This window comes from Canis aureus, chromosome 21 (assembly GCF_053574225.1).
Source record: "Canis aureus isolate CA01 chromosome 21, VMU_Caureus_v.1.0, whole genome shotgun sequence".
In the NCBI taxonomy this organism is placed as follows: Eukaryota; Metazoa; Chordata; class Mammalia; order Carnivora; family Canidae; genus Canis; species Canis aureus.
Window position 1 is genome coordinate 199,373 of NC_135631.1, and position 25,686 is coordinate 225,058.

General features: G+C 36.0%; 1 protein-coding gene across 2 annotated transcripts in view; it reads left to right on the forward strand.

Moving 5' to 3' along the window:
* The window catches only part of LOC144292089 (membrane-spanning 4-domains subfamily A member 13-like), a 74,729-nt gene extending 51,505 nt beyond the window's left edge, over positions 1-23,224 (forward strand). The window contains exons 9-12 of one of the 2 annotated variants that reach the window (XR_013359602.1): positions 4,273-4,329; positions 17,046-17,165; positions 20,103-20,220; positions 23,033-23,224. The gene's annotated coding sequence lies outside the window, so the exon portion shown is untranslated. The remainder of the gene's footprint in view (positions 1-4,272; positions 4,330-17,045; positions 17,166-20,102; positions 20,221-23,032) is intronic. The other variant, XR_013359603.1, reaches the window with a different exon arrangement.
* Positions 23,225-25,686: the final 2,462 nt, after the last annotated feature.

Genomic DNA, 25,686 nt, shown 5'->3' on the forward strand with positions numbered 1-25,686 from the left:
TAACAGAAGGAATGGATTATCATCGGCTGCTACAGGGATGACTGTGGGATAGAGCTGGTTTTCAGGGAAGATAAAGAGTTTGTTTTGAACATGTTGTGTTTGAAATATTTAATATTCAACTGGAAATCTTGAGTAGCTCGTCAGATATAGAATCTAGAGTTGAGAAGAAAAAGCTAGGCTTCAGATATGAGCTTGGGAGTCACTGGCAGGTAGATGTTTGAAACCCATAAAACTGGATGAGATTACCAAGGAAGTGGGTGAAAATAAAGAAGATAAGATGGTCCAGGACTAGAGCTATACTGTCCAGTGCAGCAGCCACTTGGCACATGTAGCTATTGAGCACTCAAAATGGGACTAAACCACCCTGAGAAGTGCTATAAGTGTAAAATATACACCAGAGTTCAAAAACTTAACATGCATAAAAAGAATGTAAAATATATCATAATTTTATATTGATTCTATGTTGAAATGACAATATTTGGATCTATAGGGTTATATAAAATAAATTATTAAAATAAATTTCACATGTTTATATTTACTTTTTAAAAATATTTTTTTATTTATTCATGAAAGATACAGAGAGAGAGGCAGAGACATAGACAGAGGGAGAAGCAGGCTCCTCACAGCGAGCCCAATGCAGGACTCGATCCCTGGACCCAGGATCACGCCCTGAGCTGAAGGCATCTAAGCCACTCAAACTTCCCTACTTTTTAAGTTTTACTTTTATTTCTTGGTATATGTGTGTAAAATTAAACTTTTGGCACATAATCATTTTATTGCAATGTTTTGGGACGCCTGGGTGGCTCAGCAGTTGAGCCTTTGGCTTAGGGCGTGATCCCAGGGTCCGGAATTGAGTCTCACATTGGGCTCCTTGCAGGGAGCCTACTTCTCCCTCTGCCTATGTCTCTGCCTCTCTCTCTCTCTCTCTCTCTCTGCATCTCTCATGAATAAATAAACTCTTTATTGCAGTGTTTTAACATTTTTGTAAATCTTTTTTTTATTAGTGGAAGTATAATTGACATACAATGTTTTATTAATTTCATCTATACAACATTTTGATTCCACAATTCTGTACATTACTCACTGCTCAGCATGATAAGTGTAATCACCATCTTTCACCATGCAACATCATTACAATATTATTGGCTATATTCCCTATGCTGCACTTTGCATTTTGTGCCTTATTTATTTTATAACTGGGAGTTTGTGCCTTTTAACCCCTTTCATCTATTTTGCCCACCCCCTGCAGAACTCCCTGCTAGAAACCACCAGTTTGTGCTCTGCATTAAGAGTCTGTTGTTTTTGTTTTTCAGATTCCATATATAATCATATGTATTCGTCTTCCTCAATCTGACTTATTTCACTTAGCATAATACCCTCTATATCCTTCTATGCTGTCACAAATGTCAATATTTCATTCTTTTATATGGCTGAGTAATATTCCATTGTCTGTGTGCATGTATGCACACATGACTTCTTCTTTATTCATGGATCAATGAATACTTGAGATCACTTTTCATATCTTGGCTATTGTAAATGATGCTGCAGTAACTATAGGGGTACATATACCTTTTTGAATTAGTGTTTTAGTTTTCTCTGACTAAATACCAATACTGGGTGGTATTCTATGGTATCTAAATTTTTTTTTTAGAAACCTCCATACTATTTTCCACAGCAGCTGCACCAGTTTACATTCCTACTAACAGCACATGAAGATTCCCCTTTCTCCAATTCCTGGCCAACACTTATTTCTTTTTACTTCTCTTAGTGTGTCCTGGAAAACTTAAAATTACATATATTCCTCACATCATATTTCTATTGGACGATCCTGGACAATAGTATTCTGACTGAAGATAGTGCCATGGTTAGATTGTTTTACTGTCATTCTATGAGTAGGAAGAGGTTAGATTTGAGAAAGCTAGGAGGGCAGCATAGTTTAGATAACAAAAATGAGGACCTTAATTCAATTTAAGAGTACCAAATGTGTATATTTTGAGTGAAGAACAAATGAGTCAATTGTATTAATATCTCAAATAATATTATGATCATGAAGGCATTAGATTACTAATACTTTCATGGAGTTATTAAAACATTGAATTAAAAAATTTGTAAGATTTTATTTATTTATTTGAGAGAGGGACTGAATAATCTAGAGAACACAACCAGGGGGAGTGGCAGAGGCAGAGGGAGAAGCAGGTTCCCTTGAGCAAGAGCTTGATCCTAAGACCCTGGGATCATGATGTGAACTGAAGGTAAGCACTTAATCAACTGAGCCATCCAGGCACCCCCTGAATCAAAATTTTAATGAGTGAAAAAATTCCAAGTTTTGCCATTCAATGTAAAATATTCCAAAAGAAAATTGCTGACAGTGAATTAGATTTGGTACATTAGCATCTATATTAATTCTCTGGATTATATAAGGCTGTTGGAGAGAATTTTTGTGAGTTAGGTGCTATTGTTTGTTATCCTATTTTTAATTTTTTTAACATATACATACAACGTAACCAAAAATCCAAACTTATAATTGTGTATCTCAATTATCACAAAATTAATATATCAGTGTAACAATACCCAGGTCAAAAAACATTTTTTTTGCAAATTTCTAGCATCTCAGAAGTCCCTCTCTTGTCCCTTCTCTCTCCCTCCTGTCCTAACCATTAACCTTCAGTATTACTCTTAGATATTTTTAAACTTTTTTTTTTTTTAAGATTTTATTTATTTATTCATGATAGTCACAGAGAGAGAGAGAGGCAGAGACACAGGCAGAGGGAGAAGCAGGCTCCATGCACCGGGAGCCCGACGTGGGATTCGATCCCGGGTCTCCAGGATCGCGCCCTGGGCCAAAGGCAGGCGCCAAACCGCTGCGCCACCCAGGGATCCCTATTTTTAAACTTTTTAATAAGTATCATATAGTATGTATTATTTTGTATCATGCTTCTTTGCTCAATTTAAGATTGTGAATCCTGGGCAGCCTGGGTGGCTCAGCGGTTTAGCACCGTCTTCAGACCAGGACGTGATCCTGGAGACCTGGGATTGAATCCCATGTCGGTCTCCCTGCAGGGAGCCTGCTTCTCCCTCTGCCTGTGTCTCTGCACTCCCCCCTCCCGTGTCTATGAATAAATAAATAAAATCTTAAAAAAAAAAAGGATTGTGAATCCCATCCTTGTTATTGTTGCACTCATTCATTATTATTATTGTTGATTAATATTCCATTATATTAATATACCATGTTTATGTAATTTAATGGATGGACACTTAGGTTGCTCCCAGTTTGGAGTATTATAATACTTTCAGGGACCATGTAAGGAAATGAGTTCTGGAAAATATAGTTCTGAGCCTTAGGTGCAAGCTAGTAGGACCCCAAGTTGACTACAAATAATTCAGTGAATTCCTCTATATGTAACTATTAAAACAACAGTACAGTAACACAGAAAGGTGGAAAATATGAATCTTAATTTTACCAATGAAAAAAAAGCAAAACTAATGATAGGGTAGGTAATTCCTACTGAGTCACATAGAAAGCAAGGTGCAAAGAATTCAAATTCAAATCCTCCAGGCCCCAAAAGGCTATTTAGTATTGACATGTTAGTGGCCCCATTTTTCTGGGGAAATAACATTCCTTCTCTTTACTATTAATTGAATAGTTAATTTTTTAATTCTGTGGTAAGTTTCCATGTATGCATAAAGTTGCACCAATGAAAAAAAGTTTTCTGATACACCCTGTCATATTTCTAACAAGTTTTAGGAAATGATGGAAGATTTCAGGACAAGCTACTCATGGAAGACATTATGTGGTATTATATTTAAATACGTAAAATGAAACTTAAATAATTTCTAAATTATATTTTCCATTACTAAAATATTTTAAACATTAAATTAACATTAAATTAAAAGTGTGTGGAATCACCAAAATATAACACTATCAGTAAATTCATTCACTGGATACATTTTCTTGTAATTCACCTTAGGGAATCAATAAATTATGACTGACAAAAATATGAGTAAAATTTGACCCTCCTTTTTCCCTATGAAGTAAAATTAAGATGCTCTTATTTCCATTTCCAATGCATGTGTTACATTACTGAACAGAAACTTCATACCTTCTCCAACTCTGTAATATAGAACCTTTGAATTATTTTCTGAATGATTTTCTCAGTGGTCCCACTGAAGAATTAAGATGCTCTTCTTCATGTTACAACATTCCAGAATTCTATGACTCTTTTTATATAAACATAATGACCGAGTCTTAATAAATATGATTTCTGTTTCCAGTTTATCTTCTCAGGAATCTTTGCAATAATGATAGAGAAGAGGCGTTCACCACTCTTGGTAAGTCAGAATGTTTGTAGCAACTCTAGAGATAACTGTTTTATTTGCCAAAAGAAGGAGGATCAGACAGGAGGTAGAATTGTCTCTGAGTCACTTGAGAAAGAACCAAACTGGAGGCATCACACCTCATAATATCAAACTATACTGCAAAACTATAATCAAAATTGTATGGTACTGGCACAAAATAGACAGACGAATGGAACAGAATTGAGAGCCTGGAATTAAATCCCTGCATTTACAGTTAACCAATATTTGACAACGGAATCAAAAATACCTACTTGGGAAAGGATAGTCTTTCCAACAGATGGTCCTGAGAAAAACTAGATATACAACATGCAGAACAATAAAATTGGATCTCCGTCTTATACCACAGTTATTTATTTTAAATATATACTTTAAATATAGGTCTATATTGACCTATTTGTCTATAGAAGACTTTCCAAGAAGTTGGAAAAAAGGCATTTGTTGTGAACACCAAGCAAAAGGGGGCTATAATAATATTATACAGAGTAGGTTTTAAAGCAAAAATTATCAGAGGTTTTTATTAGAAAGAGACACTGCATAATAATAAAAGATTTAGTTTGACACAATGTATAATAGTCCCAAATATCTATTCACCTATTCATGTAGCTTCAAAATAAGCAAATAAAAATTGACAAAATCAAAAAGAAAAAGAAATCTACAATCACATTTGGAGACATTATACAAATTTCTACCAGAGATTAGAAGAAGAAGGTAATACCTCCCAACTCATTATGAAGACAATATATCATTTATTCTAAATCTCTACCCGGATCTTACAAGAAAATTACAGACCAAAATCTCTCATGAACATAGATGTAAAAATCCTAAAATATACATATTAGCAAATAAAACATAGTACATAGTAAAAAATACAAATAGAATGATATATCATGACTAATTCCAGAAATGCAAAGTTAGATTAACATTTGAAAATAAATCAGTGTGGGGGCACCTGGGTGTATCATTCAGTTAAGCATCTGACTCTTGATTTCAGCTCAGGTCATGATCTCAGGATCATGAGATCTAGCCCCGTGCTGGGCTCTTCATTGGGCATGTAGCTTGCTCGAGATTCTGTCTCTCTCTCCCTCTGCCTCTCTCCCCCTCTCTCCTTCAAGAAAGAAAGAAAGAAAGAAAGAAAGAAAGAAAGAAAGAAAGAAAGATGTAATCCATCACACTAAAAACATAAATACCAAATGATCAACTCAATGAATGCAAAGAGTGGTAAAATCAATAAAAGGTATCTATCAAAAGAGAGGGAGAAATAACATTATGCTTAACGATGAATATTTTAACACTTCCCATAACATTTTGTTATCTTTCAGCAAGAGAGGTATATAAGCTATCATCATGTTTCTTCAGTATTCTATTTAAGGTGTCCTATTAATTGCAATAAGTCAAAGAAAAAAGAAGTATATGATATTTTTTGGAAAGAAGAAAAAATATTTTTAGATGACAAGTTTTAAGAAATAGTGAATTTTACAATGTCTTCAGTATACAAAAACCAAATCAGCTATCTTTCTATATGCTTGCAGAAACCAATGGATAAACCAATGTTAAAATACCACTTACATTAATACTAAAATTATTAAGACTCCTAGAACAAATATGCCAAAATATGTGCAAGACTTCTCCTCTGAAAAAAGACAGAAGAAAACAATATAATGGCATCTTTAAAGCACAGGGAAAAAATTGTCAACTAGATGTCATATCCCCTGAAAATATCATTCAATATCAATAGTGAAATAAATTCATTTTCATATAAACAAAAGCAGAGAAAATTTTCTATTATCAGATATACACTACCAAAGAAAGTTCCTCAGGGTGAAGGGAAATTATAAATATGTGGTATGTTAGCCCACTATTGCTGCTGAAATAAATTACCACAAGCTTATTGGCTTAAAACTATATAAGTTTATTATCTTACAGTTTTGGAGATCAAAAGTCTCAAAATCAAGATGTTGACAGAACTGCTTCCTTCTGGAAGCTATTGAAAAGATTTTGTTCCTTGCCTTTTTTAACTTCTAGGGGCTGCCACATTCCTTGGCTGGAGCTACACCATTCTAATCTCCTCTCCTCTGCTTCCATAAATACATTGTCTTTTTCTCTATTATCCTGTCTCCTCCCTCTTACAAGGATCCTTGTGATTACATTACATATTTCAGGATAATCTCCACATCTCAAAATCTTTAACCTAATCACATATTTACATATTCAGTTTCTGAGAATTAGGACATCTATGATGGAACCATTATTTAGCTTACCACATATGGGTAGAGATAAATTATTATGTTTTTTATTTAATCTTTACTGACTACTAAAAGCAAAGAATTGACCCCTAAATAGCCAAAAGCAATCTTGAGAAAGAAGAAAAAAGCTGGAGGTATCATGGTCTCTAATTTCAAGCTATGCTACCAAGCTATAGTAATCAAAACAGTATAATAATGGCATAAATATAGACACATCAATCAATGGAACAGAATAGAGAGCCCAGAAATAAACCCATGCATATTTGGTCACCTAGTCTATGACAAAGGAACCAAGAATATAAAACAGGAAAAGGACAGTCTCTTCAATAACTGGCATTAAGGAAACTGGACAGACATATACAAAGGGATGAAGCTAGACCACTATCTTACACCATACCAAAAACTAACTCAAAATGGATTAAAGACTTAAATGTAAGACCTGAAAACAAAATTTCTAGAAGAAAACAGGCCATTAGCTCCTTGACATTGGTCTTCCAATGATTTTTTTGGATTTGACACCAAAGGCAAAGGCAACAAAAGTGAAAAATAAGCAAATCGAACTATACCAAATTAAGGAGCTTCTGCACAGCAAAGGAAACTATCAACAAAGTTAAAGCCAACCTACAGAATGTGAGAAAATAGCTACAAATCATAGATCAGATAAGGGGTTAATGTCAAAAATATAAAAAGATCAAATAGAACTCAGTAGCAAAAACACCAAACCAGTTTGAAAATGGGCAGAGGATTGAAATAGACTTTTTAAAAACTATTTTAAAGTTTTTATTTAAATTCCATATAGTTACTATTCAGTGTAATATTAGTGATTCAACACTTCCATACAACACATACAATACCCGGTGCGCATCACAGTAAGTGCCTTCCTTAATCCCCATCACCTATTTAACCCATCCTTTCACCCACCTCCCCTCTGGTATCCATCAGTGTGTTCTCTATGATTAAGAATCTGTTTCTTAGTTTGTCTCCCACTCTTTATTTTCCCCCCTTTTGTTTGTCTCTTAAATTCCACATATGAGTGATATCATACGGTATTTGTCTTTCTCTGACTGACTTATTTTACTTAGCATAATACTCTCTAGCCCCATCCATGTTGCCAGTAGCAAGATTGCATTCTTTTTCATGGCTGAATAATATTCCATTATATTAAAAAATGCCACATCTTCTTCATCCATTCATCAGCCAATGGACACTTGGACTGCTTCTATAATTTGGATATTGTAGATAATGCTGCTATAAACATCAGGGTACATGTATCACTTTGAATTAGTATTTTTTTGTATTCTTTGGGTAAATACCTAGTAGCGCAATTGCTAGATCACAGAGTAGTTTCATTTTTAACTTTTTGAGGAACCTCCATATTGTTTTCCAGAGTGGCTGCACCAGGTTGCATTCCCAGAACAGTGCAAGAGTGTTCCCCTTTCTCTGCATCCTCACCAGCACCTGTAGTTTTCAAAGAAAACATACAGAAGGCCAACAAGTATACAAAAAGAAGCTCAGCATTACTAAATACCAGGGAAATATCTATCAAAACCATAATGAGGCCAACACCTCACACCTCTTAGAATATCTAAAATCAAAATAGCAAAAAATAACAAGTGTTAGTGAGGGTGTGGAGAAAAGGAAACCCTCATGAACTGTTGGTGGGAATGAATTAGTGAAGTCACTATGGAAAACAGCATGAAGGATTCTCAAAAAATTAAAATGGAACTACTGTGATATTCAGCAATTCCATTTCCAGGTATTTATTTGAAGAAAACAAAAATACTAACTTGAAAATATATATGTGAGAGACTGGCAAGATGGCAGAAGAGTAGGGGTCCTCAACCCATTTGGTCCCACAAACTTACATAGATAACTTTCAAAATATCCTGAACACCTATGAATTAAAACTGAGATGTAAAGAGAGAACAGCTGGAATGCTACAGAGAGATAAGTTTTCACTTCTAACAAGGTTAGAAGGTGAAAAAAATAAAAAATCAAGTAGAGGAGGGGAACTGCAACTAGCCTGCGAAAGCGGAGCTGCGAAAGCCTCTGGGTCATGAAAGCCCAGCTCTGGACAAGAGGAATTTTAAAATCCATGCCTGAGTTTTCCCTGATGGAAAAGTACTTAGCAAGGAAATTGAGCAGAATCACAGGAGGGACAGTGAAGCATCAAGAGTTCCAGAGACACTGTAAGACTAGGGATGCCCCCAGAGAAAGCTCACCGCAAACCATGGTCCAATCTTGGTAAAGGGCCGGGGCATGCATCCTTCTGGGGTATTTGGGAGAAGGCAGCACATTACAAGGGCCAGCTTCAGAGCTCCTTTTACCCTAGAGCCTGGCAATGGACGGAGCTGGCTGTCCTCCATTCCCTTGAAAAAAGGCGGTCCCCTGGAGCACAGGTCCAGCAGTGCAATGCCTTGCACCTGAGGGCACCAAAGCAGACAAAGCAAGCTATCCTCCATTCCCCCAGGACAGGTGGAAACAGGGAGGGCACAGGAAAGAAATAATTCTCCTGCCACTGGGTATCCAGCAAGCTGTGCAGATCAGTGCACTTGTGCCTCCTCCCAGTAGCATCTAAGCCACTGTGGATTGGGAAACTATGAGGATAGAGGGAACATTCCTCAGCATCTAAAAGCCATCTATGAAAAGCCCACAGCAAATATCATTCTCAATGGGGAAACACTGGGAGCCTTTCCCCTAAGATCAGGAATGAGACAGGGATGTCCACTCTCACCACTGCTATTCAACATATTTACTAGAAGTCCTAGCCTCAGCAATCAGGCAACAAAAAGACATAAAAGGCATTCAAATTGGCAAAGAAGAAGTCAAACTCTCCCTCTTCGCCGATGACATGATACTCTACATAGAAAACCCAAAAGCTTCCACCCCAAGATTGCTAGAACTCATACAACAATTCGGCAGTGTGGCAGGATACAAAATCAATGCCCAGAAATCAGTTCATTTCTGTACACTAACAATGAGACTGAAGAAAAGAAAGAGAAATTAAGGAGTCAATCCCATTTACAATTGCACCCAAAAGCATAAGATACCTAGGAATAAACCTAACAAAAGAGGTAAAGGATCTATACCCTAAAAACTATAGAACACTTCTGAAAGAAATTCAGGAAGACACAAAGAGATGGAAAAATATTCCATGCTCATGAATTGGAAGAATTAATATTGTGAAAATGTCAATGTTACCCAGGGCAATTTACAATTTAATGCAATCCCTATCAAAATACCATGGACTTTCTTCAGAGAGTTGGAACAAATTGTCTTAAGATTTGTGTGGAATCATAAAAGACCCCGAATAGCCAGGGGAATATTAAAAAAGAAAACCATATCTGGGGGCATCACAATGCCAGATTTCAGGTTGTACTACAAAGCTGTGGTCATCAAGACAGTGTGGTACTGGCACAAAAACAGACACATAGATCAATGGAACAGAATAGAGAATACAAAATTGGACCTCAACTTTGTGGTCAACTAATATTCGACAAAGCAGGAAAGACTATCCACTGGAAAAAGGACAGTCTCTTCAATACATGGTGCTGGGAAAATTGGACAGCCACGTGCAGAAGAATGAAACTAGACCACTCTCTTACACCATACACAAAGATAAACTCAAAATGGATGAAAGATCTAAATGTGAGACAAGATTCCATCAAAATCCTAGAGGAGAACACAGGCAACACCCTTTTTGAACTTGGCCCCAGCAACTTCTTGCAAGATACATACATTAAGGCAAGAGAAACAAAAGCAAAAATGAACTATTGGGACTTCATCAAGATAAGAAGCCTCTGCAAAGCAAAAGAAACAGTCAACAAAACTAAAAGACAACCTACAGAATAGGAGAAGATATTTGCAAATGACCTATCAGATAAAGGGCTAGTATCCAAGATCTATAAAGAACTTATTCAACTCAACAACAAAGAAACAAACAATCCAATCATGAAATGGGCAAAAGACATGAACAGAAATCTCACAGAGGAAGACATAGACATGGCCAACAAAGCACTCATATGAGAAAATGCTCTGCATCACTGGCCATCAGGGAAATACAAATCAAAACCACAATGAGATACCACCTCACACCAGTGAGAATGGGGAAAATTAACAAGGCAGGAAAAAACAGATGTTGGAGAGGATGTGGAGAAAGGGGAACCCTCTTGCACTGTTGGTGGGAATGTGAACTGGTGCAGCCACTCTGGAAAATTGTGTGGAGGTTCCTCAAAGAGTTAAAAATAGACCTGCCCTATGACCCAGCAATTGCCCTGCTGGGGATTTACCCCAAAGATACAGATGCAGTGAAACGCCGGGACACCTGCACCCTGATGTTTCTAGCAGCAATGTCCACAATAGCCAAACTGTGGAAGGAGCTTCGGTGTCCATCGAAAGATGAATGGATAAAGAAGATGTGGTTTATGTATACAATGGAATATTACTCAGCAATTAGAAATGACAAATATGCACTATTTGCTTCGACGTGGAGGGACCTGGATGGTATTATGCTGAGTGAAATAAGTCAATTGGAAAAGGATAAACATTATATGGTCTCATTCATTTGGGGAATATGAAAATTAGTGAAAGGGAATAAAGGGAAAGGAGAAAAAATGAGTGAAAATATCAGTGAGGGTGACAAAACATGAGAGACACCTAACTCTGGGAAATGAACAAGGGGTAGTGGAAGGGGAAGTGGGTGGGTGGTTGGGGTGACTGGGTGATGGGCACTGAGGGGGGCATTTGGCGGGAAGAGCACTGGGTGTTATGCTATATGTTGGCAAATTGAACTCCAGTAAAGGAAAGTAAAAAATAAAATAAAGTTAAAAAAAATAAATAAATCACAAGAAGTTTGGAAGGATTTCAAACACGTGGAGGTTAAGGACCATCCTGCTAAAAGATGAAAGGGTAAACCAGGAAATTAGGGAAAAATTAAAAAGATTCATGGAAACTAATGAGAATGAAGATACAACCGTTCAAAAACCTTGGGATACGCCTTTTTTTTTTTTTTCTATTTTCACATTGTGCCTGGGAGAGGCGGGGCCTCTAGGAAAGGGAGGCCTCTAGGAAAGGAAGGCCTCACAGGATAAACAGCTCACACTGAGCCAGGCATCCAGCAGGGGGCAGGGCATCTCCACCCAGGCACACACACCTGAGAATCAGCACAGCAGATCCCTTCCCCAGAAGAGCAGCTGGAAGAACAAGGGAAATGCAAGTTTATTGACCAAGCAGCAATGGAAAGCTCCAGGATTAAGGGAAAATAGTTTATAGAACTAAAGGTTTTTTCTTTTCATTATGATTCATTTTTATATCAGGTTTTAAATCTCCAGTATTTTTTCTCTTTCCCACCTTAACTACAATATTTTATCAACTCTTTGTTTTTAAGGTTTTTTGACTTTCATATTTCTACAATTACATGTCTTAGAGTTACTCTTCACTGCTGGATTCCTTCTATGTATTCAATTTAATTTTGGTAGATATATGAGATATGGGTTTTTGTTTTGTGTTTTTTATTTTTTCTGTCTCATTTTGTTTTACAATGGTGGAAGTTAGTACCTTCTAACACACGACCATAATACACCCAGAATTAAGTGGAACACGGCATTGGTTTATTCTGTGAGACTATATTTCTCTCTTCCTTCTCATTATGCCCCCCCTTTATCTTCTTTATGTTTTGTGATCGATGTTGGGTCTTTATATAAGTATTACTGATTTATATAAATCTGGGATTAAGCATCTTCAATATACAGAACAAAATATGCTTAGAACCAAGAGGATCATCCTCTAGGTCCCCTCAGGTAGACTATATTCTCTCTCTACCACCACTTCTTCACCACCACCATTCCCTCCACTTTTCTTTTCTTTCCTTTTTGTTCCATCTTATTTATTTTTAGTTTTGGTTTTTTACTTTTTCTATTTTGTTTTAAATTTTGTCTTTCACTTTAGTGGTCATTTTGTTTTATTTTGTTCTGTTCTTTTTCTTTTATTTTCTGGTCTCTGACCTCTTCAGAATCGTCTAGAGTGTATTTTACTTAGTTAGGTCCTAGTTGATATTTTTGACTCAGCCCACTCATACAGCCACTCTGCACTGGACAAAATGACTAGAAGGAAGAATTCACCACAGAAGAAAGAACTGGAAGCAATACTCTCTGCCACAGAATTACGGAATGTGGATTTAAATACTATGTCAAAAATTCAATTCAGAAGTACAATTATAAAGCTACTGATGGCTCTGAGAAAAGGCATAAAGGACTCTAGAGACTTCATTACTGCAGAATGAAAATCTGCAGATCTACTCAGTTTGAAGTTAAAAATACTTTAACAGAGATGCAATCCAAACTGGATGCTCTAACTACTAGGGTTAATGAAGTGGGAAAGAGAGCATATGACATAGAAGACAAGTTGATGGAAAGAAAGGAAGCTGAGGAAAAAAGAGAAAAACAAGAGACCATGAGGAAAGGCTTAGGAAAATAAATGATAGCTTGAGAAGAAAGAATTGGTATTCCAGGGAGGCTGAAAGAGAAAGAGAGAACCACAAAGTATATGTGAACAAATCATAGCTGAGAAATTCCCTAACCAGAGGAAGGAAACAATCATTCAGATCCAAGAGATAGAGAAGACTCCCTCAAAATCAATATAAACCATTTAACACTTCGACATTTAATAGTGAAACTTGCAAATCTCAAAGAGAAAATCCTTAAATCAGCTCAAGACAAGAGTTTCTTAACTTTTATGGGGAGAAATATCAGATTAATAGCAGACCTCTCCACGGAGACCTGGCAGGCCAGAACGGGCTGGCATGATATATACAGGCTACTAAATGAGAAGAAAATGCAGCCAAGAATACTCTGTCCAGTAAGGCTGTCATTCAGAATAGAAGGAGAGATAAAGAGCTTCCTATATAGGCAGAAACTGAAAAAATATGTGACCACCAAACCAGCTCTGCAAGAAATGTTAAGGGGGAACTGTAAAAGAAAAAGAAAGCCCAAGGAGACAGTCCACAAAAAAAAAGGGGGACTGAATAGGTATTATAATGACACTAAATTCATATCTTTCAATAGTTACTCTGAATGTGAATGGGCTAAATGATCCCATCAAAAGATGCAGGGTTTTGGACTGGATAGAAAAGCAAGACCCATCTGTATTCTGTCTACAACAGTCTCATTTTATTTTATTTTTTTAAATTTTTATTTATTTATGATAGTCACACACACACAGAGAGAGAGAGAGAGAGAGAGGCAGAGACACAGGCAGAGGGAGAGGCAGGCTCCATGCACCGGGAGCCCGATGTGGGATTCGATCCTGGGTCTCCAGGATCGCGCCCTGGGCCAAAGGCAGGAGTCAAACCGCTGCGCCACCCAGGGATCCCAACAGTCTCATTTTAGATCTAAGGACACCTCTAGCCTGAAAATGAAGGGGTGGAGAACCATTTACCATTCAACTGGTCCTCAAAAGAAAGCTAGGGTAGCAATACTCACATCAGATATATTAAAGTTTATCCCAAAGGCTGTAGTAAGAGATGAAGAGGGACACTATATCATCCGTAAAGGGTCTCCAACAAGAAGACCTAACTATCATGAATATTTATGACCCTAATATGGGAGCTGCCAAGCATATCAATCAATTCATAACCAAAGTAGAGAGATACTTAGATAATACACTAATGGTAGGAGACTTCAACACGGCACTTTCAGCAAATGATAGATACTCTAAGCACAACGTCACCAAAGAAACAAGGGCCTTGAATGATACACTGGACTAGATGGATTTCACAGATATATACAGAACTTTCTATCCAAATACAACTGTTTACACATTCTTCTCATGTGCACATGGAGCTTTCTCCAGAATGGACCACATACTGAGTCACAAATCAGGTCTCAACTGATATTAAAAGATTGGGATTGTCCCCTGCATATTTTCAGACCACAATACTTTGAAACTGGAACTCAATCACCAGAAGAAATTTGGCAGAAACTCAAACACATGGAGGTGAAAGAGCATCCTACTAAAAGATGAATGGGTCAATCAGGAAATTAGAGAAGAATTTTGCAAATTCATGGAAACTACGAAATGAAAATACAACCGTTCAAAATCTTTGGGATACAGCAAAAGGTTCTAAGAGGGAAATACATTGCATAACAAACCTCCCTCAAAACATTGTAAAAAACATATACACCAGCTAACCTCTCACCTAAAGGAATTGGAGAAAGAACAGCAAATATAACTTATACCAAGCAAAAGAAGAGAGATGATAAAGATTCGAGCAGACCTCAATGAAATAGAGACCAGAAAAGCTGTAGAACAGATCAACAGAAGCAGGAGGTGGTTCTCTGAAAGAATTAATAAGATAGATAAACCATTAGCCAGCCTTATTAAAAAGAAAAGAGAAAAAGACTGAAAAAAAAATCCCAAACAAAAGAGATATCACCACCAATACCAAGGAAATAAAATTATTTTAAAAATGTATTATAAGCAATATATGCCAAAAATTCGGCAATCTAGAAGAAATGGATGCATTTCTGGAAAACCACAAATTACCAAAAGTGGAACAGGAAGAAAGAGAAAACCTGAACAGGCCAGTAACTAGTGAGGAAATTGAAGCAGTCATCAAACACCTCCCAAGATACAAATTTCCACGGCCAGATGGCTTCTCAGGGGAATTCCATCAAACATTTCAAGGAGAAATACCAGTTCTGCTAAAGCTGTTTAGAAGGATAGAAAGGGAGGGAATATTTCCAAACTCGTTTTATGAGGCCAACATTATACTATATAAAGCTTAAAAAGGTAGACAATAAGAAGCATATTTAATACAAAATAGAGAGTAAGAGATAATAAAGATAAATGAGGATGTCAATAAAATAGAAAATAGAAAAGAAACTAGTGGGTGTTATACATAGCCTGATGAATTATTGAAAATGACATCTGAAACTACTGTATGTTGGCTAACTGAATTTAAATTAAAAAAAGCTAATACTATTTGATTTTAAGGCTTACTATTTAGCTACCATAATCAAGTGTGTGTGTGTGCATGTGTATTTAATCCAGCTCATACACTGGGAGATATATGTACACTGGGATATGTATATATTTATGTATGTACATATACATAAATATACAAAGGTCAACTGGTCAAATGTTTCAGCTTTCTACTCCTGCTTTTTGTCCACTTGCTTTATCAATTACTTAGAGGTACATGTCAAAATCTGTTATAATTGTGGATGTTTCTACTTCTCCTTTTATTTCTTCAGTTTTTGCCAGTAGAACTCCACACTGCACAGAACACCTGCTCCAAGTGGCCTTATCAATGCATTTACTCAACAAGGATGCCTCTTTTTCTATATAATATTATTGTGTCATAACCATTTGTTCATATAATTAAAAATTCATAAAATATGTTATTCTAACGATGAACTTACATTTATATACCACAATTTACTAACCAGTAATGTTGGGTGTTTAGATTACAAAAATGAGTTGGAGAACATTTTATTTTAATGTGATTATCTCTCTTTAAGGTTGATTTATTCCAAAAAATAAATTAAGATCACTGTACAACAATAAAGAGCACATGGACAAACATAGATCATAGATCTATATAGTGAAATAGATTTCAGAATCCGTTTAAGTTTTCTTATTATCTAATTCAGAAAGAATTAGAAATTACTAATTAAAATTAAATTACTGGTGCAGATGATACCAAGGAAATAAGTATAAGAGAAGGATAGCCCCCAAAGCAGTATCATAGGGCTTACCACCTCTCTGACCTCATAAATGGAAAAAGTATAATTATGCAGCAACATTATGTATATGCATTGTCCTGAGTACATAGCCTGACAGAACTGTGGTCAAAAAACACAGCAGATACCTCCAGTGATTTAATTCTCCACTATCTTCAAGATAAAATCCTAAATATCTATCTAGATATCTAGATAGCTCTTGTCTTTCCGAAAATAAAATTCCTTATGACTCTCCTTCTTGCATTGTTAAATGAACCATGGCAAACTCCTAGAACATTAGGTCTCTGGTAACTTCACCCTTTATGGCACTATGAATTTGCCTATATTGTTAGCATTTCTTTACATTATATTCAAATTTAATATGTACTTGTCTTCCCCATTAGTCTTCCTTGAGTGCAAAGACCAACTCTTTTCCCCTTCTTTATCTAATAAAACAGATAATAATTTGCATGGTACAGAGCTCACACTCAATAATTATTTGTCAGTGAAGGGATAAATATATGTGTGTTACATCAAAAGTTTTATTTTTTCCAAAATTGATTGGTTCTATTGGGATCCTGACAAATCTGCAGTTCTGACAGTCCTTTTAATGACCTTACTATTCTAGATAGATCAGAATTTATATAAATCTTCTACCTGAATATATCTGGCAGTGATGTATATGCATAACTTATAGTGACTGAGTGACACTTTTTATCTATTGCAGCTATCCTATGCTATAATAGTGAACATTTTAAGTGCCTGCATTGCAGTGATTGGTCTGATTTTACTATCACTTGAGTTTATAATATATAGTTTGAGTACAAAAACTCCTATTTGGCCAGAGGTAAGTACAAGATTTCTATGAAAATTCCATCACAAATTTAGAATTACATTTAAACTTTTTGGTGAGTAATCAAAGTATTTAAGTACTAGGCAAAGTATGACAGTGATCTTTATCATTAGTTTACTCTGGTGTTAGGCACATACTACAAATGTGGTTAAAATTATAGGTTACATTTCTAAATTTAGGATTACCCAAAACTTCAAGTAAGCAAATGGAATGTATTATGAATATTAATAGATATATTTTGAGTGATTTAGCATTATATTCAATTCTGGTCCCATCTGGTATCCAAGATATTTTTTCAATAGGCAGCTTAGTTCTTTCTCAGTACCTGCATCTCCCAGGCCAGTTTTCCTAGGCCTTAAATGATCAAGTTTATTATAGCAAGATTTGATCTTCAAAGGAGGAAATAATATCCTTATGTTTTATGATGCCTAGTAATTTATGTTCATCAGGGATGTAATTATCAGAGATAATAAATCTGGATTCTATAGATATATGTAATTTGGAATGGATGTATATTCAATTCTGTATGCACATGACTAAATGGATTTTTACTGGAGTTCAATTTGCCAACATATAGTATAACACCCAGTGTTCATCCTGTCAAGTGCCCCCCTCAGTATCTGTCACTCAGTCACCCCATCCCCCTGCCCACCTTCCCTTCCACTACACCTTGTTAATTTCCCAGAGTTAGTAGTCTCTCATCTTTTGTCACCATCTTTAATTTTTCCCATTCATTTTCTCTCCTTTCCTCTATAATCCCTTTCACTATTTCTTATATCCCCTGTATGAGTGAAACTATATGATTGTCCTCCAATCGACTTACTTCACTCAGCATGATACCCTCCAATTCCATCCATGAAGCAAATGGTGGGTAGTCATCATTTCTAATGGCTAAGTGATATTCTATATGGACATTTTTTAATTGCCTACTTTGTATCATTCTATCTGTCAGTAGGTCTATGTGAGTCTGTTTATGTGTTTATGTGTGTCAGTCTGTCAGTGGATCTATGTGTGTCTGTGTTTGTGTTTCAGTATCTGTATGTATCTGTGTTTCCATCCATGTGGAACTATAGATATTTGTGCACTTAACTATATATGTTTTTTCATATGGAAAGGAGGACAAGGAGTTTGGAATTAGTGCTAAGCAAGTTGGGTGGAGATTAAAACCATAAATTCTAAAGCCTTTTCTGTGGATTCGTATCTTTCTGTTCTACTACCCAAAGCATGACAGATGACAAAAGAGCTGGGCCTTTGACCAAGACCTAGAAGCCAACTTTTCTTTCTCAGTTTCTAATTGAGACCATTGGATGTTGCTTGTTTTTAAATTCTTATCCTAATACAGCAAGCTCTCCTTACTTCAATATCTCAAACTCTTGGTTAATTAGCTTGTTCCAAAACATATGTTGATATGCATTTTGCTGATTTTTTGTTTTCTTATTTTTTTATTTATCTATGATAGTCACAGAGAGAGAGAGAGAGAGAGAGAGAGAGAGAGAGGCAGAGACATAGGCAGAGGGAGAAGCAGGCTCCATGCACCGGGAGCCCGATGTGGGATTTGATCCCCGGTCTCCAGGATCGCGCCCTGGGCCAAAGGCAGGCGCCAAACCGCTGCGCCACCCAGGGATCCGATTTTTTTTTATTTCTACATCACTTGTGATTTTATAGCAAGTGAGATTACAAACTTCCTCAGGGAATGATTTATATCTCTGACTCAATTAAAGAAAGAAGCTAAGAAATGTTAAGCTACTTGCTCATGGCCAGAGCTATTTACTTGCAAAACATTCATTCTAATTTAAAAATGGTCTAAATTTCAAATTATTTTACTACACAAAATTGAGCCCTAACAGAAATGAGATAAATGACACATTGAAGAACCATTGTACAACTGCAATGAATGCTAATATTTTATGACACATACCTTGAAGGATATCTTAAAGTAAAACTTAAATATAAACCTCCAGATATTGCTTAAGGTTATATAAGTATAACAAGAATGTCTCATTTTACTGGGTTGGAGTGCAAATATAATCTTGATTCTTTCATTTTTCCAACTCACCTCTTGAGCCACCAAAGTTCACATTAGCAAGAAATCTAAGATCTTCCTCCTGAAGCCCTTTTCCTATGGACCCTCTCGCATTATTCAAGAACACTGAGAACCAAAGATTCAATATCGACTCCAAACCTCTAGTTCATAGAATCCTAGAGCATCTCAGTAGTCTACCAGAATACCCATGATTTCACTGCCATGGCTTCAGTTACCATTAAATGGTGTCAGGATTGAAAACTGGTCCCAGGAGCCCATGGTGGCCTTGTCACAAATGCTTTGGGTGCTTCAGGCTTCTAGTATCCTATCCTGTAACTATCCCACTATCCTGCAAGGTTATAGGTCTACTGGGGCTTATAGTCAGAGGCACAATCCCAGGAGGAAACCACTTTCCCATAGGATACATAAGCCCTTCTGTTGAACCTGAGTCACAAAGCCAAACCTTTTTTTCCTTCACTGTATGTTTCTCTATAGGGCCCTTTCCTAAAACAGGCCTACTTCTGAACATTTGTCTGTTAAATAAGTTCTGTAACACTGGACCTCAAGAGTGTCTCAGTTCCATCTTCTCCTTTGGCCTCCGTGAAAATTTGCTGACTTATCCACAACACACAGGAAAACACAATTGATGATTCTTATTAGCCATTCGGCAGAAATCTGTCAGCTTATACTCATCCTCAAAATTATCAGCTATCATTATGATCAAGAAAAAAGCATATATAAGTACCCACAGCTTTAGGGGATGGAGATATATTGGGTCGTTTTTCTCTTTTTCTTTTCGTCTTCCTATAGTTGTGCAATTCCTTTATTATTATTCTAAAGTATTCTATTATTCTAAAGTTTAGTATATAAAGATCTATAAGGAATGTATATCTTATTTTTGGAAACAGAGAAGTGGTAAAATGCTTTCAGAATACTTGTTCCTATTCACCTTCTTGGAGTTGTTTTTGACGTGTACAGTGATCCATTGGGGATACAAAGCAAAATATCACAGATAATAAAGATGTGGTGAGTATCTCATCCACATCTAATTCCCTTGGTGAATTAGAGGATATTGGCTTTTATAATGAACTCTTTTTAAAGAACTGAATGAAGGTTTTGATAAGAATTTAGTGTCATCTGTAAGCTATGTTATAGGGAGCTGAAAACACTGGACTACTGTGGATTACATGGGTTTCTCTGCAATTGAGGGTAAATAATTTGCCCTTGACAAAAGTGTTCCTTATTAAATAATATTTTTAGGTTCACATCTCATGAGGGAACAGGATAGAAGATAGATGGTTTGCTGGCTTGAGTCTGTTTAGTTCAACAGACATTTCCACTGAAAACAAAAGAACTTTGTGAAGGGTGTTACCAGACACAGGAATTTGGGAATGCTGAAGTTTCATAATTTTCAAAGTTTGAGAAAACATGTTGGGTATCAAAGTGCAGAATCTTTAGTGTTTTCAGAAACCATGATTTTGAGGTAACTGATAAGTTGGAAAAGATGGTAAACACTATTTTCAGTAAAGCCACTTTCTCACTTCCTCCACATCTGATATTTCAGGTCTAAAGAAAAACTTTATCTCCAACTGACCTCAACATCACTGAATCTGAGTACTTTGTCAAAAGATACATCTTCCCTTTCCTCCAAATGCCCATACCAAAGGTCCAGGCTTAATGATCAGTGCAACCATAAGAACAACTCAGAAGGATCACAAAGTTAATGTGGAGGAGATAGTGTCTTGTCTGTAAATTCTAGACCAGATATATAGGGAGACTTAGGAAATGACAAGTAAGAATCAGAATGCCTAGGACCTGGGGGTCTTGGAGCAGAAGTAGGAAAAAAAATTGAGAGAAAAGCAGGAGGGAGATACTCACAGATCTCGTATTCAAATATTCCTGGCTCTAAGACTTCATATGTACTAGGATGAAGCATTGAAACCAGATAATATTACCCTCTACTTCAAGCATCTGCTAAGGATAGGCATTGAAACAATCATACTAAAGTACAAATGACTGAGATCAGGTCAACCATTGCTCTGATAAAAGAATGGAAATACAAATTGCCCAAATAACGTGAAAAAAACTGAAGAAGCCCAAGGAAGTCTTTGAACTAAGCTATGAGATGAGGTAAGAATGATATGGATATGAACGTCCCAGCTTTGAAAGCTATACCCAGGACTATTAGTTTTTATTGCTAAGTGAAAGTGTTACATGTAGAATGTATGATGATGGAAATTATAGAACACTAGAATATGGGAAAACTTCCTCAAGCAACATGTTTATTAGGATCTCAAAAATATCAATGAGGAGGGAAACTGTACAGAAAATTTATTGAAAGGCAATCAGTGATCCAGATGTCAATACCTTAATTTCTATGGAATGACATCTCACATATTCTCAAAAGGAAGTGCCTTTTAGCAGCACAAATGGAGATTTAGCCTCTGAATATCAAGAGAAAGTGGAATATCCAAAGGGAAATTTTTTTCTGATAATCCCATATCTATGCCTAATAGTTTTATCACATTAATTCAAAATAGATATTAGTTAAGCAAAGCAATCTGCAGATTAAGATGATAAAATAAAGGAGGCATATTTATTGAATGGTAAGTAAATTAATGAATATGGAGCACAATCTTTGGGGGCCAGTGGTGGAAAATAAGAGCCAAGAAAGTAGATTGAGTCTAAATTATTACAGAAATGAATGTTGTGGTATAATATCAAACTCTAATGTTATAAGTTATGCTTGACTTAATTTTAATTTTGGGAGTTGGAGAAAAAAGGACAGATGTACATTTATATCATATCAAAAGGATTGTCAGATTTTTTTTCCATTTGAGAGTGCTTCTCAGCAATCTGTCCAGGACATCTGGGTAATGGTTTGAGCTCTTAAATGGAAAGAAAACAAGGAAAGAATTTTGTGGTGAGATGATAAATTCAGTTCGAGATATATTTATTGGAAATGCTTTGGGATCATCTAGGTCAAAACCTCTAGTAAGAAACTATAAATATAAGCCTAGAGCTAGAGTGGTCTAGGATGAGGATTCAGCATTAGGATTGCTATAAATTTACAAGCTGGAGGTATAAATGCTGTTGCCCATGGAAAAACTGTAGATATATAGCTGGAAGAGTAAAAGGACAGAATAGCAGCCCAAGGAGATTAAGGCCCAGGCCAAAAAAAAAAAAAAAAAAAAAAAAAGGTTAAAAAGTCAAGTTTGTGAGACTAGAAAATGATGGCCAAGTAATATAATTGGAAGCCATAAAATAGGGAGCAGTAAAATGAGAATCCTTTTAGTTCTATCTAAAAGCATTCAAAATAAGAATTAAAAAAATTCTGGTTCTAACCAAAAGGAGGGTAAACAGACACACACCCACATCAAATTCATAATTCTCCAATGAATAAATTGAAAGAGAAAAAGCATGAATTGACCATATAGGAATGCATAGTTTTTTGCTCAGTAAGAAAGAATTTAAACTGATAAGTATTTAACAGTATACTAAATAATGCAACTTAGTTTGAGTAGAAAGCTATATGTTCTTACTTGATCAATCTGTATTTAGGAATCTATCTACTGATTCCTAGCATTGTTTTTGTTTATCAACCTAAAAGAACAAAAAGGAAGGAAGGGAGAAAGAAAATGAAGATAAGGAGAAAGGGAAGGAAGGAGGAAGGAAGGAAACCTTTTTAAAAACAGCAGAAGCACATGGTTTAATTTTTAAATCTCAAGGAAGAGAAATTTCCAGTTAGCATTCCTTCAAAAATTCTACTCAAAATCATGCAGTACTTTATTATAGAGTATATTAATGATTCAATTTACTAATATCCAACTTACCTCAGGTACATGGCAGAAGGGGATCTTTTTCCTACATATTAAAGAACCATTATGACCTCAGTCAAGGAGGAAAGTTTAGTGATGAATGAAGAACTTCATTTCGTTCAAGAGGCTTCTTGGAAAATGCATTTTAATTAAGTCCACCTCAGTATTTCATTTCCCCCATTTCATTAATAAAAAATTTAAATTGATAAATATGATTTTTCTTCTGTGTGGAGTGATGTGCATAAATTATCTCAAGTTGAATCTGGTCAGAGATTTTCCCATACAAGAGAAATTCTAAAAACAGGTACATGTTTCTGGAGTGGGATTTAGATCTAATTTTATAGAATAATATGTTAATGTTGACTCAAGGAAATCAATTCATTGTGAAAAGGAAATTAGCATAAATTATAAAAGGTTGTCCCAGTATCTTTGAAGGTTACTCAACAGATTAGCTTGAAACACAAATTCTAAGATTTTTTCTTACCGGATGTTGCTAAAATTTGCATAGCTTACCTAGGGTAGAGAAAAGCATATTATAATTTAAAATATCTTTATGTTATTGAAACTACACAAATGAATGTCTCCTGGATTTTAGTTTTTCTGGAAAGTCCAACTCCCAAAATGTTACATTTTTTTGCCCACAGTATGTTTGATCACAAACAGGTGTATTATACTGATTGATTTTTCAGACATCAAACTAATCTTACATTGCTAGGAATGTCTCTTCATCATAGTATATAATCCTCTCTATATGTTGCTGGATTTGTTTTGTTGAGATCTGTGTATGTATTCATAAGGCATATTTGTCTTTAATTTTCTTTTTTTATAATGCCTTTGCCTGGTTTTAGTATCAGGATAATACTGGCTTTATAGAATAAGTTGAGATATTCTCCCTCCTCTTAATTATTGCTTTATACAATTGTCATTTAAATAAAATAGCAGCAATGTCCACAATAGCCAAACTGTGGAAGGAGCCTCAGTGTCCATGGAAAGATGAATGGACAGTACCCCTCACCCAATCACCCCATCCCCCTACCCACCTCCCCTTCCACCTTCATTTGTTCATTTCCCAGAGATAGGAATCTCTCATGTTTTGTCACCATCTCCGATTTTTCCCACTCATTTTCTTTCCTTTTCCACTATGATCCTTTTCACAATGTTTTTATATTCCCTGAATGAGTGAAACCATATGTTTCTCCTTCTCTGAGCGAAACCATATAATGTTTGTCCTTCTCTGATTTACTTACTTCACTCAGTATAATACCCTCCAGTTCTATCCACGTTGAAGCAAATGGTGGGCATTCATCATTTCTAATGGCTGAGTAATATTCCATTGTATATATAGACCAAATCTTCCTCATCCATTCATCTTTCGATGACCACTGAGCTCCTTCCACAGTTTGGCTATTGTGGGCATTGCTTCTCTGAACATTGGGATGCAGATGTCTTGGCGTTTCACTGCATCTGTATCTTCGGGGTAAATCCCCAGCAGTGCAATTGCTGAATCATAAGGTAGCTCTATTTTTAACTCTTTGAGGAAACTCCACACAGTTTTCCAGAGTGGCTACACTAGTTCATATTCCCACCAGCAGTGCAAGAGTGTTCCCTTTTCTCCACATCCTCTCCAACATTTGTTGTTTCCTGTCTTGCTAAATTTCCCCATTCTCACTGGTGTGAGGTGGTATCTCATTGTGGTTTGAATTGTATTTCCCTGATAGCAAGTGATGCGGAGCATATTCTCATGTGCTTGTTGGCCATGTGTATGTCTTCTTTGGTGAAATTTCTGTTCATGTCTTTTGCCCATTTCATGATTGGATTGTTTGTTTCTTGGCTGTTGAGTTTAATAAGTTCTTCATAGATCTTCAATATTAGCCCTTTATCTGATATGTCACTTGTAAATATCTTCTCCCATTCTGTAAGTTGTCTTTTAGTTTTGTTGACTGTTTCTTTTGCTGTACAGAAGCTTTGTATCTTGATTAAGTCCCAATAGTTCATTTTTGCTTTGGTTTCCCTTGCCTTCATAGATGTATTTTGCAAGAAGTTACTGTAGCCAGGCTCAAAAAGGGTGTTGCCTGTGTTCTCCTCTAGGATTTTGATGGATTCTTGTCTCACGTTTAGATCTCTCATTCATTTTGTGTTTATCTTTGTGTATAGTGTAAGAGAATGGTCCAGTTTCATTCTTCTGCATGTGGATGTCCAATTTTCCCAAAACCATTTATTGAAGAGACTGTCCTTTTTCCAGTGGATATTCTTTCCTACTTTGTCAAATATTAGTTGGCCATAGAGTTGAGTGCCCATTTCTGGGTTCTCTATTCTGTTCCATTGATCTATGTGTCTGTTTTTGTGCCAGTTCCACACTGTATTGATGATCACAGCTTTGTAGTACAACTTGAAATCTGGCATTATGATGCCCCCAGCTCTGGTTTTCTTTCTGGCTATTCAGGATCTTTTCTGATTCCACACAAATCTTAGGATGATTTGTTCCAATTCTCTGAAGAAAGTCCATGGTATTTTGATATGGATTGCATTGAATATGTAAATTGCCATGGGCAGCATAGACTTTTTCACAACATTTATTCTTCCAATCCCTGAGCATGGAATATTTTTCCAACTCTTGTGTCTTCCTCAATTTCTTTCAGAAGTATTCTTTTTTTTTAGGTATAGATCCTTTACC